General features: G+C 44.0%; 1 pseudogene; it reads right to left on the bottom strand.

Annotated features, from left to right (window-relative positions):
* Positions 1-21,839, bottom strand: part of LOC138793801 (multidrug and toxin extrusion protein 2-like) — a 28,661-nt pseudogene continuing 6,822 nt past the window's right edge.

Here is a 21,839-nt window from a genome sequence, read left to right as displayed (position 1 = left end):
CTAGTAGGATATCCACACTTTAACCAGAACTCCAGTTAAGAGAACAGCAATAGCCAATGCCAGAGTGACTCCACGTATGACTAACACTTTGCTAGTCAGTAAAAGCTTCTCGGAGACCCCTTGTACTTCTTGGAACAGCTGCTGCGGTGGACCAGTCTTCTGAGCAGGAAGCTCTGATAATTTAATGCCCGATTCATTATGTCCCACCACTGCGAACACAAGCAAGACTTTCAGTAAGAGCTTAATATAATATACCAGTGATAATATAATATAATATACCAGCAATTATATAATATACCAGTAATAATATAATATACCAGCGATAATATAATATACCAGTGTGAATATAATATAACATACAAGCGATAATATAACATACCACAGATAATATAATATACCAGTGATAATATAACATACCATCGATAATATAATATACCAGTAATAATATAATATACCAGTGTTAATATAATATAATATACCAGTGATAATATAATATACCAGTGAAAAACACTTAGAGCCCTATTATGGTCCTTTTACGCAGAGCGATTATCGTTCGAACTTTCACGATAACTATCGCATTTGAGCGATAATTGGTTCGTGTAAACACAGCGAACGATCCAGCGATGAGCGAGTAATCGTTCATCTTGGTCTTTCAACATGTTCTCAAATCATTGTTGGTCGTTCGCTGAAAATTCTCAGATCGCTTGGTGTAAACAGTCTTTCACCGATTTACCCTATGTGTGAGATGGACCTAAGCCATCTTAGAACGATCGCAATAATGATTTTTTCAAACGATTATCTTTTCATCTAAACGCTGATCGTTATAAAAATAAAATCGTTGCCTCAAAATCGTTAAAAGATCAATTGGCCGAATTATCGCTCCGTGTAAAAGGACCATTACACAGAGCGATAATCTGCCGAATTCAGGCCGTTTAATAAAGACAACGATCAACGACAGATCGCGCATCACTACGTGTAACAGCAATGCTCGGCCAACAGCTAATAAATTTGTAAAGAAAATATACTAAATTCATACATACCTCTCCATGCTCCCTGATGTCCTGGTAGCTTCGGCCCGCTCCCCGCCATGTCTGAAGTGACAGGCTGCTCAGCCAATAACTGGCCACGGCACTATCCCAGTGATTGGCTTTGCAGCCTGTCACTTCAGACACTGCTGGTAGTCGGATGAAGCCAGCAGGACATCAAGTAGCGTGGAGAGGTATGTACGCTTATTATTTTACAAGGGCTGCACAGACATCGCTAACAATGTCCACACAGTTACCAGGCCATATATGGGCTCAGTAAGCGAGAACCAATCTAGCTGATCGGCGCTCGCTTACACCAAGTCATTGGGCCGAGAAAAATGGCCCTTACAGTTCTTAGTAGTTTTATTGGCTAACTAAAGATGATAATAAAATGTAGGTTTTCGGGGCTACAGTACTGGTCTCTTCCTAAGGACATCAAAACCATCGACTAGACCTCTGTCAGGACAATAAAACTTTCTTGGAAGGTTTACCTCCAAGATATGAAATTTCCAGAAGTAAGCACCAGGGCGCAGAAGGCTTCAGCCATCTTCTTTTCTGTGTCGCGCTTTTGCACTGGCATTGTGGGAGATCAGGTGTTGGTATGTACTGTGCTCTAACTCTCACTGTAATCTAACCCATTACATGCCAACTTCAAACCATGACCATGGCATGTAACAGGTTCCGGTATTCTACAGCATACTGTCAGAAGTCTAGCAACAAGGTCAGGCTTCTGCTTGGTCTCTCTGGCAATCCTAGGAGCCTTCTAAATATTAATGCAATCTACGGTGCCCTGCTTAGAACTATATGGCTACAATATGGTTTTGCTTCTACAATGGAGAAATTCACAAATTCATGTACATGAGGCCATAGTTTATATTACAATGAAACAGTCATTAATGGTTAAAAAAAAAAAAAAGGTAAAAAATATTACCTGAACTATTATTGCAAGTCATTCCTGCACGTTTCTGAGCCTGAAAAATACAATCAAACTATAATAAATATGTTTATATTAAAGGAGAACTTCAGCAAAAAATCCACTGAAAGAATGTAGAGCCATAGGCCATAACTGTACCGAGCATTGCAGTGGAACATGTGAATCTAGCTTAATATAATATATATATTTTTTCAAAGCAATCTGTTAAAATCCACAAGAAAAAAAAAACATAAATAATCCATGCTGTTGTCTATCAGTATATTTATCAGGTTTTCTTTTTTTTTTTAGTAATGGACACTTACTTCAACTGCAATATCTTTCCAGCTCACCCGGAAGAGGTAGATAGTAAAAAACGCAGACAGAAACACTCCACACAGGATCATTCCATACCAAAGACCTTTAGGTGAAATGACATAGTTATCTATCTACGTGTTTTTAGAGTTTTCACATTGTAGCCAGTCAGAGGGTGATTTTACACCTTCTGTTTTGATGCAGGTTTTTACATAGATTTTTAAAATCTAGTGACCTCCCCAACCTTCCCATTGTCCCTAAGAGGTGTCCGTCTCTGATTTCACAGTTCTCTATATGCATAGAGGGGTTAACCAGGCTTAGAAAAACATGGCTGCCTTCTTCCAGAAACATCATCTCTCTTATCCTCTTTTTTTGTGTGGTATTGCAGCTTTGTTCCATTGTAGTGAATTGAGCTAAATTGTAATACCACACACAGCCTGGGGGCAGGGGAGGTGCTATTCTTGCAAGAAAGCACTTGTGGTTTTTTTTTTCCTAATCCTGAAAAAGCCCTTTAAAGGGATTTTCTCAGCGAATATAAAAGTTAAACTTATGCCTCTGAGGCGGCAGTTCAGACAAAGAGCGAATCTTTCCTGCCGGACTGAAGGGCAGCTCTCTCTGCTACCCGGTAGCACGGACACTGGGAACGGGTCAGAATCTGGCTGATAGAGTTGGGTGGTGTTGCTGAAGGCAGCTGGTAGGAGGGATAGTCTACAGAGAACACATGGCCAACTTTTTGCTGGTGCTATAAGTTACACATTAAGGGGGGAGGTTATCATATTATCATCCTAGTAAATAAGGGAAAAGGGGCGGGGCTTTATTTAAGACTGGCGTATTCGTACACCATTCTTGATAAATGTCCCCCATCTTTTGCTGGGTTCATAAGAAATAAACTATGTTAGTAACTATCGTAGTAACAATCGTAACTAACCACTATTATTCTGTGTGTTATGGCGAATGATTTCAGGTCGTTCCCAAAAGCTCTAGTTGACAATCGTATATCATTAGTCGTCGAAAATTTTAAAAAAATCGCAAGTAGAGAAACTACAAAGTTGGGCAGATGTTGCTTCTGGTTCAAATAAGGGGCCGTTCACACTACGGAATTCTCGCGCAATTTCAAGCAGAGACCCTATGGGTCCATTTACACAGAAAGATTATCTGACAGATTATCTGCCAAAGATTTGAAGCCAAAACCATGAATGGATTTGAAAAGAGGAGAAATCTCAGGCTTTCCTTTATGACCTGATCTCTGTTTATAGTCTGTTCCTGGTTTTGGCTTCAAATCTTTGGCAGATAATCTTTCTGTGTAAATGGACCCTTATGCTGCGTTTACACGGAACGATTATCGTTCGAATTTGCACGATAACGATCAAATTCAAACGATAATCGTACGTGTAAACGCAGCGAACGATTAAACGACGAGCGAGAAATCGTTCATTTTGATCTTACAACATGTTCTTAAATCGTCGTTCGTAAAAAATTCGCAGATCGTTCCGTGTAAACAGCCGCTCACCGATTTTACTTATGTGCGAGATAGGCTTAAGCGATCGCAAAACGATTTTTCCGTACGATATATCGTTCCGTCTAAACACTGATCGTTCTAAAAAAACATTATTCTTTCGATATCGTTAATCGTACGATCGGGCGAATTATCGATCCATGTAAACACAGCATTAGTTAGATCAGCTATAACACCTTTAATGCCTTGATTGGCTGCAAACATAAGAGCAACAGCAACTGGTAGTCCAAGCATGTAATAGCCAATGACAAAGATAATGGCGCCGATCTTCTGTCGTCCTATCCCTCTTAGTACACCACTGGATACACACTGCAGAGAGAGACTGTGTTATTGTGAATTTAGCAACTCATTCACATTATAGCAATTTTATAAATAAGATTAATTTTATTGGGAATTCTGGATGATTCTGGATGTTTACATAAAATGCAGTCTCTTCTTTTTTACTTTATAAAGGGGCTACTTCTCCTTATTTCACCTTTTTTTTTTAATTTTACTATCTTGTGGCCTTGTGCTAACAAAAAAAAAACAGCAGCATTAGCTATATGTAGCTGCTTGTGCTGCCCTGCAGTTCCTGACACAGCTGTAGGTGGCAGCAGAAGGACCATGGCATCCCTTGCCACTCCCATGGCTGCCACTCGAAATAAAAATGTAAAAAAAAAAAAAAAAATTTTTTTTTCCTTAATTTAATTACTTAAAGCAAGTTAAAGGGAACCAATCACGCCGAAATTGCCCCCATTGATAAGGAAGCGTGCTGGTACATCAGCCAGCACGCTTCCCAAACATCCCCCTGTCCCCTCCGTCCCCTCTTTTGTTAGCCCGTAATCTTACTTTTGTGATGTCCCGCGCCGTATGCTAATCAGCCCCAAGTAGTCAAGGTGGGCTGAACTAGTCAAGGTGGGCTGTACTAGTCACGGTCCTGGGCGCTGTAATCACGCCCAGAGGGGCGTGATTCAAAGACCTTCGCTCCGCCGACGTCATCTCTGGCCCGCGCTCACGTCGTCGGCGCGCCGCGTCTTTCGCATGCGCAGTCTGGTGGGAGAAGACGCTGACGTACTGCGCGTGCGGAAGACGTCTGCGTTGGAACGCAAGCGCCGCCGACGTCTTCCGCACGCCGCGCACGCGCAGTACGTCAGCGTCTTCTCCCGCCGTAGTGCGCATGCGCGGCATGCGAAAGACGCGGCGGGCCGCCGACATGAACGCGGGCCAGAGATGACGTCGGCGGAGCGAAGGTCTTTGAATCACGCCCCTCTGGGCGTGATTACAGCGCCCAGGACCGTGACTAGTACAGCCCACCTTGACTAGTTCAGCCCACCTTGACTACTTGGGGCTGATTAGCATACGGCGCGGGACATCACAAAAGTAAGATTACGGGCTAACAAAAGAGGGGACGGAGGGGACAGGGGGATGTTTGGGAAGCGTGTTGGCTGATGTACCAGCACGCTTCCTTATCAATGGGGGCAATTTCGGCGTGATTGGTTCCCTTTAATGTCTTAAAAAACATAAAAACTTGCAGCCTTGTGTCAAGTTGGCGGGGCTTCGAGTGTACCCTAGGCCTGTGACGCCTTTCCGTCCTTCCTACCTACCCTCCTCATCATTAGGAATGCCCCTAGAAGGATTTCTCCTATTCATCACTTGTCTGAACACTGCCCATGTGTCTTAACGATCCAGCACATGTGCAGTGTTCCGACAAGTGATGATTAGGAGAAATCCTGCCACTCCTACTGAACGGACCCCAGGACAGATCTTGGATTAAAAGCAGCTATCTGAAGGTACAAACGGTTTGAAGGGGCAGATTGTGGGTACAGAGTCGCTTTAAACTCCATGAATGTGACGAAGGGAAAGGAGTACTTTAAAAAATACATGGCATAGCATTCTGCCAAACAAAGTGAGATACTTTGGTCTGTAGTTTTTGTAAGCACTCCCATCAGGATGGGAAAAGGAAGTAATATAATACCTTGGGAAGCCACCTAATGTTTACTGCATGTATCACTTGGCCTCATTATAAGTATTGGGGCGGTGCTGCAGTGACGTAACTCCTTCACTGGATGTATACTCATTAGGAGGGCAGGCCAGTCACGGCAAATTGGTGCACTAAGGGTGGTAGTCCTGTCCCCAATGCACCAAACTGCCTCATTTACATATCTAATAAACTACAAAGTCCCTGAAAACTGTGCTAAGGATCAAGGTAAGAAAGGGAGCTGAAGGCCCTGCAGAAGTGTCATGATATCACAGTCATGTGATCAGCCACATGACTGGGAGGGGTGCGTGTGTTTTGATGTAGCAGAGCTAGAGTGTATGATAAAGCAGAACTGTGTGTGTATTGTGCATGCTGCAGTACTATGTATGTGTGGGTATACTGTACTGTCATGGAGAGTCTTCAAATGACCCTGTTATTTCAATAAACTTTGAACCCTTTCGCTGACTTAGACCACCAGGGAAGTTTACTTAGCAAGAAATATTTTTTCAAATTTTTGTCTGAACCAAGGGTGCGTCTTATGGCCGGGTGCATTTATAAATCTGAAAAATACCGTCACGCTAACAGTAACTATGCCAAGTGATTAATTAAAAACAAAAAGTGCCAAAATCACAAATGCTTATTGCCAAAAAAATCATAATTTAAAGAAGAGTCTAAATTTTACTTACAGCAATACATTCAAATAGGTGAAACACGAGATATACAGGTATAACGTCAGATACTAGAGCAGCTATTTCTCTACAAGAAAAAAAAGGGGGGGGGGGTATTAAACATGACTGTTTTATTCCCACTGTAGGAGTATGTGCATAGGGTGGACATGCTATGGAGTTTCCACCATGGATGTGTGTTAGGAAAATCTACAGTGTGTTACAGTAGCAGCAAAGCACATGAGAGTTTTAGAGATCTTGTGGACACTTTTCTTCTCCTTTTGCACATATCTAGACCACAGAAGTTGCACTGTGGCCCCCCAGCTGTTGCAAAACTACAATTCCCATCATGCCTGGACAGCTGGAACTCTACACATGATGGGAATTTTAGTTGCACAACAGCTGGACGGCTGCGTGTGTGACACCGCTAATCTAGACCTTACTGATCAAGTCTTTATTTCCCAGCAAAACAACTTCTTATTTTGCTGATATTCATTGTAATCTAATAAAACAAGTTAATATGCTTCATAACAATCATGACCTTTCACACTTACTCATCACTGGTGAATATGTATGAAAACACATTCTTCATGGCAGCAAGCAGGATTATGTCTATAATGATGAAAACAGCTGTAAAGAAGAAAGATATGGACATATTAATAGTGGTCTAGCATGAAGGTCTGCAGCATAAACCAACACTACTTGGTGACACAATGCAAAGGTATTTAAAGGGGTAGTGCGGCGGTAAAGAATTCTTCACAGAATAACACACATTACAAAGTTATACAACTTTGTAATGTATGTTATGTCTGTGAATGGCCCCCTTCCCCGTGTCCCACCACCCCCACCCGTGTACCCAGAGGTGTGGTGCGCTATACATACCTGTCACGTGCCGACTCGTCTCCTATCTTCAGTCAGTGATGTCATCTTCGGACGGCCGGGCCGAATCCCTCCGACCGTCCTGAGTGCCGGCCGCCCTCTGCCGCGTCATCAGCTGCTCAGCCGCGATTGGCTGAGCCAAACTGTGCTCAGCCAATCGCGGCTGAGCATCTGATGACGCTGAAGAGGGCGGCCGGCACTCAGGACAGTCGGAGGGATCCGTCCGAAGATGACATCACTGACTGAAGATAGGAGACGAGTCGGCACGTGACAGGTATGTATAGCGCACCACACCTCTGGGTACACGGGTGGGGGTGGTGGGACACGGGGAAGGGGGCCATTCACAGACATAACATACATTACAAAGTTGTATAACTTTGTAATGTGTGTTATTCTGTGAATAATTCTTTACCGCCGCACTACCCCTTTAAGAGGCTTGATTTCACTTGGCAGATTTCTGAGACATTTTTTTCCTTATTTGGCTATGTTCACACAACGTTTAAAATGACGTCCGTCGTTTTGAGTCTAAAATAACGGACGTTATTTAGCAGCCTGGCCTCCCCTTAGTGCAATGACTGGTGTTTGTACATTAGTCTAGTCTGGTGTTACTAACTGGACTTTGGGTGTGGCTTAATTAAAAAGTACATTGAATTTAATAGTATTAAAAGAACGGTGAGAAAAGAAAAACTGTGTGTAAACGGATAATAAAAAACGTCCGCTGTTTGCAAAAGACGTCAGAAATTAATGATCATGATCATTATTTTGACTTCCACAGTAAAAACGTCCGTTATTCAATGCATTGTGTGCATTGGACGTCCGTCTTCCATTGACTTTAAAGCGTAACTGTCATTTCATGGTCATTTTTCTGAAAACTTTAAATATCAACAGTTCAAGCGATTTTAAGAAACTCTTATAGGTTTTATGTACTAAAAGAGTTTCCTTCTGTAGTGAAAAAGCAATCTCCCAGCCTCCCCCCTCACATCAAATGAAGCAGGATTTCTGTCTCCATTATGTGGCTATGGAGAGGGGAGGGGCTGTTAGGAGTGACTGAGCACGGAGCAGTCCTGCACAGCACAACACCCTGCAATCTTCTCTCAGTAAGTTCATAGATAAGCACTGACCTTTCTGACACCTGAATTTAGCGTTTTAGGTGCCCAGAGAGTCTACAAACCGCTGATCTTCATGTCACCTCTTCCTGCTCCCTCATCTCCCTCAGCCCCTCCCCCTTCCATAAGGATAGAATGGAGAGAACAGAGCCCGTCTTCACTGGCTTCTCTGTAATGAAGACGTGTTTGCCTGATAATGCACAGATAAGAAGTCAGGGGGGGAGGCTGGGAGATTGCTTCTTGAGTACAGAAGGAGGCTTTTTTGGCTGATGAAACCTATTACAGAGTTTCTTAAAATCGCTTCTACTACTGATTTCTGCAATAAAAAAAAACATGACAGTTACTCTTTAATGCATTGCCATTGCAGTCAGTTCAATCGCCGCAAAAACTGATGTTTTTTTAATATCAAAATCGGACGCCTTTTCTTTTTTTGACGTGTGAACATAGCCTTATAATGTAAAATAAAATAGTCATTGGATTGCTTCTTTCTGCTTACATGTGAATTCTAGGGTAATTTTATTCCCAACTGGGGACCCATAGTTGGTTGCTGTCAATACCATAGCTAGTACCATGGAGGCAGACCACACTTCACTGGGACAGACCCCGGGCCCCCCTGCCACATGGGCTCTATAGCAGTTTAGTGGTCTACAGCCATAGTAGATACAACACTGGTTTTAGCACTTACATCATTTGTCTACACTAATTTATTTTTATATAAAAATACCTGTGATGAGAAAAGCAAGCATCATGGACTTCTTTGCTTGTTCTATATTCCCCGAACCAAGAGCATTGCCTACACGCACACTGGTAGCCATACCTATGCCATATGGAATCTGTAAAAATGTTTACAAGTAGCTTCCCAAAATTTTACATATAAAGAGAAACATAATTATAAACCAGAAGCATAAAAAAACTGTATCTAAAAAAAAACAATTTCTAAAAAGACTGAGAATATATTGTTGTCTGTGCATGGTTCCTAAGTTGTCTTTGGACAACAGGCAAAATCCCTGCATTCTGGTGGGAGAGGAATATCACATTGCATTGCGATACATTGCACCCCAATGTCTCGTGTACACTCAGTAAAATAAAATATAAATACGGCTGTTATTTTGAGTTACAAATACAAGGGTCTCTGAGGGTCTTTGCACTGGGCCCACCAGTTTATTTAAATGGCCCTGAATAAGAATCTGAATCGGATATAAACATTGTAAGGTCACAGTCACTAATTTAATTTCTAATTTTCACATGATGGATTCAATATTTCTGTGCTTAGAAAATTACCATGTATGCTATGGTGACTACTTGGTAGATGACAGACTGAGCACCAAGCTCCACCACACTTATCAGACCTGTAAAAAGACAATAGAGAAACTATGTGAGAAGGAAGAAAAGTATGTAAAACATAGACAACAATGGAATGTTTGAAAGTTGCCAGGATGTCATACACCCCAAGGCTATCTTCCTACTAGGTAAAAATAAGGGCAAATAACGGTCATTGTTGCAAAACAACAGCCATTGCTAATTTTCATGATCATTAAAGGGGTACTCCAGCGGGGGGGGGGCACTTTTTTGCTGGGATTGGGGAGGAGGTGACAGGGAAAAGACGTCCACTCACCTCCTCGGTTCCAGCGGCAGGTCCCGCATCGCGGCGCTCCGGTGCCCGGTTCCCGTCCGCTTCCTGGTGTCTGACGCGGGCCCTAGACGTGACGTTTCAGGTCCGCTCAGCCAGTCAGTGAAGGAGGCGGGATCCGTTTCAAGCCTGCTCAGATCCCACCTCTGTCACTGACTGGCTGAGCGGACCTGAGGCGTATCGTCTCGGGCCCACGTCAGACACCAGGAAGCAACCGGGCACCGGAGCGCCACGATGTGGGACCCGCCGCTGGAACTGGGGAGGTGAGTGGACGTCTTTTCCCTCAGCCACCTCCCTCAGCGCAAAAAAGTACACCCCCCCCCCCCCCCCCCCCCCGCTGGAGTCAGGGCCGCCATCAGGAATTTCGGGGCCCCATACAACCAAAGTGTCTGGGCCCCCCACATTAATAAAAAAAAAATTGTGTTTTGACCCACGCCTTGCTGGGAGGTATAATTTGGTTCAGATCAATTCTAGAGAACTGGCTCATATACCCCATTTTCCCCAGTGGCTTAAAATGTAACCTCTGTTATACAGTTATAAAATTGTAGAAATTAAATGTGAACAAGGTGCAATTCAAACAGACACTTACTTGTATAGCTGTCTCTTGTGCTCTGTATGCAGTGCATTATATTCACCCCTGCAACGTACAATTTATAGCGTGTCTACAAGCCCAGCGGGGCTCATTATGATGGAGACTAAAACTTATACAAGAGTGGGGTAGGGGTTCCCCTGTATTCAGAATGCTGTTGAGTACTAGGCAATGCCCCGTTTGGGGTTATTGAATTTCGAGGGTCTGGGGGGCTGTTTGATTTGTATATGTTCACCAATATCCCCCCCCCCCCCCCCCCGGTATGCTCACTAACATAGAATATGTTGATAAGGCTAATATAATGAGGCTGTTCCATGTTAGTGAGCATATACAAATCCCCCCCCCCCCCCCAGGCAGACTAGTTTAGCTCACCCAAGCCAGTGATAGCGAATACATGGCAGTGAGAACGCTTTCTAGGAGATCCTGTTTGTGCAGCAGAGGTGTCTTTATCCTGCTCTGCATAGACCCTCGTAATTCAATAATCCCAGACGGGGCATTGCCTAGCACTCAACAGCATTCTGAATACAGGGGAACCCCTACCCCACTCTTGTATAAGTTTTAGTCTCCATCATAATGAGCCCCGCTGGGCTTGTAGACACGCTATAAATTGTACGTTGCAAGGGTGAATATAATGCACTGCATACAGAGCACAAGAGGCAGCTATACAAGTAAGTGTCTATTTGAATTGCACCTTGTTCACATTTAGGTTCTACAATTTTATAACTGTATAACAGAGGTTACATTTTAAGCCACTGGGGAAAATGGGATATATGAGCCAGTTCTCTAGAATTGATCTCACACACAGACACCAGCACACATGTATACAGACACCAGCACACATGTATACAGACATACAGACACCAGCACACATGTATACAGACACCAGCACACATGTATACAGACATACAGACACCAGCACACATGTATACAGACATACAGACACCAGCACACCAGGGCACGATGAAGTTTGAACTTCTGCAACCTGGAGAAATCACCTGATATCACCTGCAGTCCTATGTAACACCACATAACACAGTGGTATCTCTGAGTACAGATAATGTAGTAGATTTCACCTGCAGTCCTATGTAACAGCACAGATAACACAGTGATATATCTGAGTATAGATCATGTAGTAGATGTCACCTGCAGTCCTATGTAACAGCACAGATAACACAGTGATATCCCTCTGAGTACAGATAATGTAGATGTCACCTGCAGTCCTATGTAACACCACAGATAACACAGTGATATCTCTGAGTACAGATAATGTAGTAGTCACCTGCAGTCCTATGTAACACAACAGATAACACAGTGATATCTCTAAATACAGATAATGTAGTAGCTGTCACCTCGGGGCGCCCCTACTAAATGATGTTCTACAAAATAAGAAAAGTGTCATACAGGGACTCACAGGTGACGTCTTCTTTGATCTGAGGCGTCACTTTCCCTTTTCCTCTCCATCCGGCCCAGACCTCCATGATGAGTCCTTCCAGATACGTTTCATCCCCTTAGAACCTGCGAGACAAACAATTTAGGCTCCGAACATTTCTAGCAACTTCCTTTCCTTTCCCCCCCCCGTAGGCTCCCATAGTAACTGCGCTGTGTGGGATGCCCCCTGTATGTAGGATCCCCTGCTGTGCCCCCTGTATGTAGGATTCCCAGCTGTGCCTCCATGAGCAAATAATGCCCCTAGAGGTGGACCCCATGAACTAATAATGCCCCCAGAGGTACCCCTATGCACTAATAATGCCCCCAGAGATGCCCCCATGAGTTAATAATGCCCCCAGAGGTGCCCCCATGAACTAATAATGCCCCCAGAGGTGCCCCCATATACTAATAATTCCCCCAGAGGTGCCCCCATGAGCTAATAATGCCCCCAGAGGTGCCCCCATATACTAATAATGCCCCCAGAGGTGCCCCCATATACTAATAATGCCCCCAGAGGTGCCCCCATATACTAATAATGCTTCCAGAGGTGCCCCCATACACTAATAATGCCCCCAGAGGTGCCCCCATGAACTAATAATGCCCCCAGAGGTGCCCCCATATACTAATAATGCCCCCAGAGGTGCCCCCATGAGCTAATAATGCCCCCAGAGGTGCCCCCATGAACTAATAATGCCCCCTGAGGTGCCCCCCATATACTAATAATGCCCCCAGAGGTGCGCCCAAACACTAATAATGCCCCCAGAGGTGCCCCCATATACTAATAATGCCCCCAGAGGTGCCCCCATATACTAATAATGCCCCCAGAGGTGCCCCCATACACTAATAATGCCCCCAGAGGTTCCCCCATATGCTAATAATGCCCCCAGAGGTGCCCACATACACTAATAATGCCCCCAGAGGTGCCCCCCATATACTAATAATGCCCCCAGAGGTGCCCCCATATACTAATAATGCCCCCAGAGGTGCCCCCATATACTAATAATGCCCCCAGAGGTGCCCCCATACACTAATAATGCCCCCAGAGGTGCCCCCATATACTAATAATGCCCCCTGAGGTGCCCCCATATACTAATAATGCCCCCAGAGGTGCCCCCATACACTAATAATGCCCCCAGAGGTGCCCCCATACACTAATAACGCCCCCAGAGGTGCCCCTAAAAAAAAAAAAACATCCTACTCACCTAATCCGCGCTGTGCAGGCAGCAGCTCTTCCTCCTCCTCTTCGGGCTCCATCTTGCGAGCCGCAGGGACGGGACTTCCGGCAGACGTGATGAAGTCACATCATCACGCCTGCCGGAGGGGCACATGATCACGGCCCGGCCTCCCATAGGCTGCTGGTATGAAGTGCCGGCAGCCTATGGGAGAGAATACAGGAGGAGGACGCTGACAGGTCCTTCTCCTGTATTCTGATCGCTTTAATGTTCCGCCCGCAGTGCGGGCGGAACATTAAAGCAATCAGTGCATCCCGAGAAGCTGCGTGGCCGCAGCTTCTCGGGATGCTCAAAAACAGGTGGCAAGGGGGGCCGTGCGGACCCCCCTAGCGTAGCGGGCGGGGGGCGGCGGGCCCGCCGGGCCCCCCCCCCCTGTGTCTCTTAGGGTCTGGGCCCCATACGGCAGTACCACTTGTACTGCCCTATCGGCGGCCCTGGCTGGAGTACCCCTTTAATAATGGCTGTTGTTTTGCAACAATGGATGTTATTTGCCCTCAGGGGCGTTGCTAGGGTTTTAAGACATCCGGGGCACGGGCCCCCTGAGTTGATTTCTGCAGTGACGTTACACACACACACACACGCTATATATATATATATATATATATATATATATGTGTGTGTGTGTGTGACTTTTTTTTAAACAGATGATCACATAGGCTAGTATTTGAAATTGTGACTCACAGTTGACGTCTTCTCAACATAGTTGTAGCCCCCCCTTCCCTCTGTGTCTGCATAAATTATAGGCCTCAACTGTGCCTCCAAATAGTATAGCCCCCTGCTCAGCATCCTCCCTATATAGAATAACCCCCCCTGCTGTGCAGCATCCCCATATAGAATACCCCTGCTGTGCATTATTCCCGTATAGAATACCCCCGCTGTGCACCCAAATATAGTAATAATGCTCCCTGCTGTGCCATCCCACATTGTTAAATGCCCCTACTGTGCCTCCATATAGTAATAATGTCCCCTGCTATGATCTCATATAGTAATAATGTCCCCTGCTGGGCTCCCATATAATAATAATGTCTCCTGCTTTGCCCTCCATATAGTAATAATGCCTCCTGCTGTAACCCCATTTAGTAATAATGTCTCCTGCTTTGCCTCTATATAGTAATAATGTCTCCTGCTGTGCCTCAATATAGTAATAATGCTTCCTGCTGTGCCCTAATATAGTAGTAATACTTCCTGCTGTGCCCCAATATAGTAGTAATGCTTCCTGCTGTGCCCCAATATAGTAGTAATGCTTCCTGCTGTGCCCCAATATAGTAGTAATGCTTCCTGCTGTGCCCCAATATAGTAGTAATGCTTCCTGCTGTGCCCCAATATAGTAGTAATGCTTCCTGCTGTGCCCCAATATAGTAGTAATGCCACCTGCTGTGCCCCTCATATAGTAATAATGTCCCCTGCTATGCCTCCATATAGTAATAGTGTCCATGCTGTGCACCCAAATATAGTAATAATGCTCCTGCTGTGTTCCCCATAGTAATAAAGTTCCCTCCTCTGCCTACAATAAACCTGCCCCCTACACACACACACACACACACACACTACCCTCACTTGACCCCACCTACAGACTACTACCCCCATCTGAGCCCCCCATACACACACTACTACCCCCATCTGAGCCCCCATACACACACTACTACCCCCATCTGACCTCCCCATACACACACTACTACCCCCATCTGACCGCCCCATACACACACTACTACCCCTATCTGACCTCCCCATACACACACTACTACCCCCATCTGACCCCCCATACACACACTACTATCCCCATCTGATCTCCCATACACACACTACTACCCCCATCTCAGCCCCCATACACACACTACTACCCCCATCTGACCTCCCCATACACACTCTACTACCCCCATCTGACTGCCCCATACAGACACTACTACTACCCCCATCTGACCTCCCCATACACACACTACTACCCGCATCTGACCCCCCATACACACACTACTACCCCCATGTGATCTCCCATACACACACTACTACCCCCATCTCAGCCCACATACATACACTACTACCCCCATCTGACCTCCCCATACACACACACTACTACCCCATCTGACCCACCATACACACACTACTACCCCCATCTAACCCCCCCATACACACACTACTACCCCCATCTGACCCCCCATACACACACTACTACCCCCATCTACCCCCCCATACACACACTACTACCCTCATCTGACCCCCCATACACACACTACTACCCCCATCTAACCCCCATACACACACTACTACCCCCATCTAACCCCCCCATACACACACTACTACCCCTTATCTGAGCCCCCCATACACACACTACTACCCCCCATCTGAGCCCCCATACACACACTACTACCCCCATCTGACCTCCCCATACACACACTACTACCCCATCTGACCGCCCCATACACACACTACTACCCCCATCTGACCTCCCCATACACACACTACTACCCCCATCTGACCCCCCATACACACACTACTACCCCCATGTGATCTCCCATACACACACTACTACCCCCCATCTGAGCCCCCCATACACACACTACTACCCCCATCTAACCCCCCCCATACACACACTACTACCCCCTATCTGAGCCCCCCATACACACACTACTAACCCCCATCTGAGCCCCCCATACACACACACAAAGTACTACCTGGTCACCATCCCCACACACTGCCAGCCCCCCGCCCCCCCGGGTGCCAATACTATTCCCCACACACTCCCCCACCTGATATCACACACACACACACACACACACACACACACACACACTACACTGCCAGCCCCCCCCCTCCCAACACGCACAGTTACCCCCCCAGGGGTTACAATACTCACCCCGAGCTGCAGCCTGAGGTGGCGGAGCGCGGCGGGGGAGAAGCTTGGCCCCGCTACAGCCGTCTGTGACGTCCCTGGAGCGCAGGCGGGCCAGAGCGTGCAGCGTCCACTGCGGCCCTCCGTCCAATAAAGAGTGGGGTGACGTCACGAGGTGTCCGGAAGTGATGCCGGCCGATCCCGCTCCCGCGGACCGCCAGCGCTGAAATAACAGCAGCCTGGGGCCTCTGATAGTGATCTATCACAGACCCCGGCGGCTGTTATTTCGGGATCAAAAAGACTTTTGGGGCTAGGCTGAAATCATTCGGGGCTTGGGCCCCGAATGATTAAGCTTAGCGACGCCACTGTTTGCCCTTATTTTTACTTATTGAGACACAGCCCAATGGTGCACTCACAAGTGGGGTCTGGACCCCCTCCTTCCATGCCCTGAATATTTTTAAAGTTTTAAATAGACCATTTCTAAAGGCCCTATTACACGGATCAAACTGGAGGAGGAAACAAGCGTAGACCTGTTAGATCAGCGCTCGCTTGATTCTACATGGGCCGACAGCAAGCAGGTAAGAACAGTGGGGCCGCAGGGAGCTGCGGGGGGGGGGCTCCCTGGGCGATAGGAGATAGCATTGGTCTTCTGCCTCCGCTCCTATTACATGTAGTGACAGCCAACATTGTGCATGTCGACTGATCATTGCCTTTTAACAGGTTCTATTACACCAAGTGATTATACAGCCAATAATAGCTTGGTGTAATAAGGCCTTTGGTGAACTGTATTTGTATGATGCAAGTCCAATAAAATAAATTACACTAACAGCTCCTTGTCTTTAAGTTCTTTTAACTTTTCTTTTATATATTTCTATTACTCACCTACAAGGAAGCTGCCAATTTCATACGTCCACCACTCTATGCATACCATGAGCATACTTGGTACTGCCAGTACTACAAAGGAGTTCCAATCTTGTAGACACTCTTTAGACCAACCTTAAAATGTAACACATGATTATATAGAAGATACATCATCCCTGCCTTTATCCAACTCCTTTATGTGACTGTAACTTACGGTATTATGCATGCAATACTAGTCGTTGCCGAATTCTCACCATCATGTGTAAACAATATCACCTGGTGCCAGACATTAAAATGTCTCTACCAGACTTCTCTAAGGCATTTTTATAAGGGTACAGATACAGGGTGATTAAAAAGGTGGTGCAAAATTATAGCCTTAATATTCATAGCCGACAGAACAAAAATTCTAGGATCGACTAGCAGAGCACTGATCTGACTGAACAAAGCTATGCAATATCATAGCATTGATCAGTATAAGCAATCTAATTATTGCTTATAATAGTCCCCTAGGGGCTTCATTAAAGTAAAAAAAGTACTTACATTTTTTTTAAAGCCACTCCCACATTTTTCTAATTAAAATAAATGTATTTGATATAGTAGTGAGCAGAAATATTCGGAATATTAAAATATAATATTGGTGATCTGACCCGGTGAAAACAACATCAGAATTGCTGATTCTTTTCACATCATATAGCAGAAAAAAAAGGTTATATGTGTGTGTGTGTGTTTAACTGTTTTAGAACTAGTATAATAATTATGTAAACATGGGAATCTTTGTCAAAGGAATGGCCTAGGATCCTAGGAGAATAAAAATATCATGTCAGTTTTGGAAAATTTGGCCAAAACCAGTTGTGTTAACTGCAGGCCTTTACTTTTGCACCATATTTTTTGAATTACCCCGTACATCTAGTGGCCATGGCAGCCATAACTATACTTTTTATCCATGAGCATAACATTTACAGTGGCACCAAGTCCTGATGATTAAGAGGGCCCCAGGGGTCTTCTGTAACATGAGCGGGCTCTTTGGCTCCCTCTGATTCTTTAGGCCAACCCCGCCTCCTCCAGATTGATTGAAAGCTGGCTCATGTTGAAACCTTAAGAAGTTGAAGATGAGCTGGCTGTCAACCATTCTGGGGGAGGCAGGGGTGACTTGAAGACAGAGCGTCAGCCAGAGAGAGGGGCAAGTGCAGACAGCCTCACAGACCTGCCTCTGTGACACTGTCAGCCTGAAATCGTATTTACTGAAGACACCGGATCACACAGCATTACTAAGAGTATGTATGCGATGCGGTAATTGGCATCTGAAAACAGGCAGCATGGATATATGCATATACTGTAAGGGTTTAAAGCGAATATACCATCAGGTACATTGGCTTTAACATGACCCACGGATAGATCGGCGCCGGCGCAGGGAAGCCGGTGCCGCGGTCAATTTTTTGAACCGTGTTCCGACTCCCATGTACGCGGCTCCATTGATTCTAACGGAGCCGCGAGAGCACCTGTGGATAGAACAGCGCCATACACGGGAAACGGGCCTCGATTAAAAAAATGGAACGCGGCTCCGGCTTCCCTGCATCGGCGGCGATCTATCCGTGGGTCATGTTAAAGCGAATGTACCTGATTGTGATCAAGTCTCCTGTAGATCATAAGCACAGCTGCACAGGGATGTTTAGTTACCAAGCCTGACAAAACATTTCTGTGCTTACAGATAGGAATACCATAGTTTATTTCATATTTATTACATGAATTAGTACATAAGTAAGCTTTAAAAATCCATACTACCTCCCCAGGTATTTACATGTAATCTCTTGACTCGAATATATAGAAATAAGATTGTGGCTTGAGAAAACTGTGCAATAGTATTTGCCCATGCCGATCCTCTGTATAAAAAAAAAAAGTAAATTATATAAATGTAATCATGTAATGCAATTTTACTTTTTAATTTGTATTTTTATTATACTATATACTGATGTTTGGCTACTAAATGCCTTGAGGTCTTGTAGGGACTGGAAACTGTAACTTTTTTTTAATAGTAGTCAAGCAGACTCTACATGCAGTGCTCCAATAACACTGATCAATGCTATGCAGTGATACAGCAATGAAGAGTAAATGCAATCTAATGACTGAATATAAAAGTCACCTAGGACTTTAAAAGTGTAAGAAACAAAAAAAGTAAATGTTTTTTAAAAATACTACAAAGACCCTTCCCCACCAATAAGGTTGTTTTCAGACTGACCTAAAGATTAACATGTCAGTTTTACCATAAAGTAAATTGCATAACAACAGAACGCCCATAATTTTTTTCCCAATTTCACCCCATATATAATATATTTAGGGTTTCATCATTTTATTTAATGGTAGATTGATAGGAGTCATTAAAAAGTACACTTGTTCCTAAAAAAAGCCTTTTGGCTCCTATAAAAAAAACAACTAAATCCACTCTAAAAGACAGCGAATATGTAACCAGAAGGCCAAGCTGACTTCTTATGAATTACATGGCAAATAATAATACATGTACTTACATGACACCAAGTTCCAGTTCAAAGAGGAAGATATAATTCACTAGTATATTTATGACATTTGATGTAAAGCTGGTAATGATCTGTGTTTTAACAATTCCCTGCAAAATATCAACGTTAGAAATGCATCTCTGATAATTCTCTATGTCCCATAGTTATTACATACAATAGCCCAGATAAGGGGTAGGTGTGTTCTTCTGCTTAAAGGAGTTACAATCTAGGAAAGCATACCCATTAATGTGTACTATATACATGATACAGTAGTCTCTGATCTAGAATACTTACTTGATTTTGTAAATATCGTGCCTCTAATTGGTATAGAAATGCAGCCTATAAAGGAATAACACAGAGATATAGTTAGGATACGCATATTTATACACAGCGCTATGGCTAGTTTTAGCTTTTCATAAAATTTTTTACATATGGCAGGATGACATAAAATGCCTGTCTGCTAAAAAAAAACAAAAAAAAAACTGTCAAGACTTAAAGTGATATTGTCACTCCCTTACTCTATGTGCGGTTCTCTGCACCTTCCACAAGCTTAGATGCTGTGCATTCTATATATACCCGTATAAAACTTGTCTGTGGTTCGGGGAGAAAGGACGGAGAGGCAGTGCAGGCCTAGGGGACACTCTAGGCCACGGCAGTTTGACACAGGGCTGCAAGTTTAAAAGTTGTTTTTTAGGACAATAACTACATCACCTGCCAAACGGCCCCCAGGACAGATCTTGGATTAAAAGCAGCTATCCGAAGGTACAAGTGGTTGCTTTAATTTCATTGTTTGACAGTGTCATCTAGTTGGGGCTTCAAAGTAGTTGGGTCATCTATCTCTTGGGAGAGGAGGCCCAATTACCACAAACCTCTAGGTGACACTGTCCACTGATGAAATGAAGCAATAAACCTAATAGCAGTGTTCTCACGTCAGGAACATTGCAGGTAAAGGCGGCTGTCTCATAATATTGACAGCTGCTAATAATGATCCGTCAAAATTTAATGAGCCGTCATTATTACAAGATGGCCACCTTTCCCCACTATGTTTCCAAAATTGGGAACATAGCCTAAATAAAAATCATGTTGTTGCAGCTGTTCATGAACTATGGCAAAAAGTTTAGATATATTAAGTTGTTTCTGTTACTCATTTTTGTTATGTTACTTGGAGAAACCTGTAACAGGACATTTATTTTTTTAGGTGAATGTACAGAAAAAAATACTTACTGGAAGAGCAGGAATAAAAACCAGAACATATTCTTCTGCTAGACTGTAACAGATTTAAACAGGAAAACTCTTATTCATCGCAGATAAATATATTACTGTAGAAACCACAGACTAACTCCTGTTATATATATGTATATAAAGGCTCTTTATTTATATTCCGCTTTCAATCTAAAAATCTGCTTTCCTACATACAGGGGGATGCCTAATAAAACCTATTAAAGAGTTTTCTAATTGATTTCTGCACAAATATTTTAAATGGCAGTTACACTTTAATTGGAGATGTATGAATATATATGTAATGATATGATATGTATATGATCATCCCTGTGACCAGTACCACATTAAAGGGAACCTGTCACCACAAAAATGCTACCTAAGCTATCAACATCAAGTTATAGAGCAGGAAGAACTGAGAAGATTGATATATATCTTTATGGGAAAAGATTCAGTATAACTTGTAATTTATTTTCCATGCTAAGGAGTCCAGTCCATTGAGTGACACCGCCCACTGGACTCCTTAGCATAAAATGAGCAGGTATTTTAATCAACAAATTACAAGTTATACTGAATCTTTTCCCACCTAGATATATAATAATCTGCTCAGTTCATTCTGCTCTATAACATGATGCTGATAGATTAGATAGCATTGTCTTGGTGACAGGTTCCCTTTAAAAAGTAGAAGCAGCTCATTTCCCACCATCTCCCACAAAAGGTCCCATAGAAGTCAAGTGCCATCAATGGTTTCTATAATCTCCACACCTTATTGTATGCTTAGAACATATGCTAATACATAATGGGCAGAGTCTCTGTCAATAATGGGACCAAAGGGATACTAATTCTCCTTGAAGAAAGCATCATAAAGATGTGTGAAGACATAAAGGCCATTCCTGCTCTACTGGGAATTCTGGGAAAAAAGGATATGAAAAAAAAAAGCTCTCTAACACCCCCAAAAGAAGGTGACTATCACTCCAACTAGAAGTCTTGACTATGGATATATGCCAAGCCAACAATTTGATATAGCTCCACTCTGTCCCAGAATCTTCACAAGTATCATTGGCGTTACACGCCTTTTTGCTGGTTGCCAAATGTTGTATCTTACAAAAATGGTTGCAACCTGCGCTCCCATCAATGATGGAAGTGTTGCTTGGAATGCGAGAGACTAAAG

The sequence above is a fragment of the Dendropsophus ebraccatus genome, chromosome 5 (genome assembly GCF_027789765.1).
Source record: "Dendropsophus ebraccatus isolate aDenEbr1 chromosome 5, aDenEbr1.pat, whole genome shotgun sequence".
In the NCBI taxonomy this organism is placed as follows: Eukaryota; Metazoa; Chordata; class Amphibia; order Anura; family Hylidae; genus Dendropsophus; species Dendropsophus ebraccatus.
The sequence above is the reverse complement of the archived record's forward strand: the minus strand, read 5'-3'. Positions and strand labels throughout refer to the sequence as shown.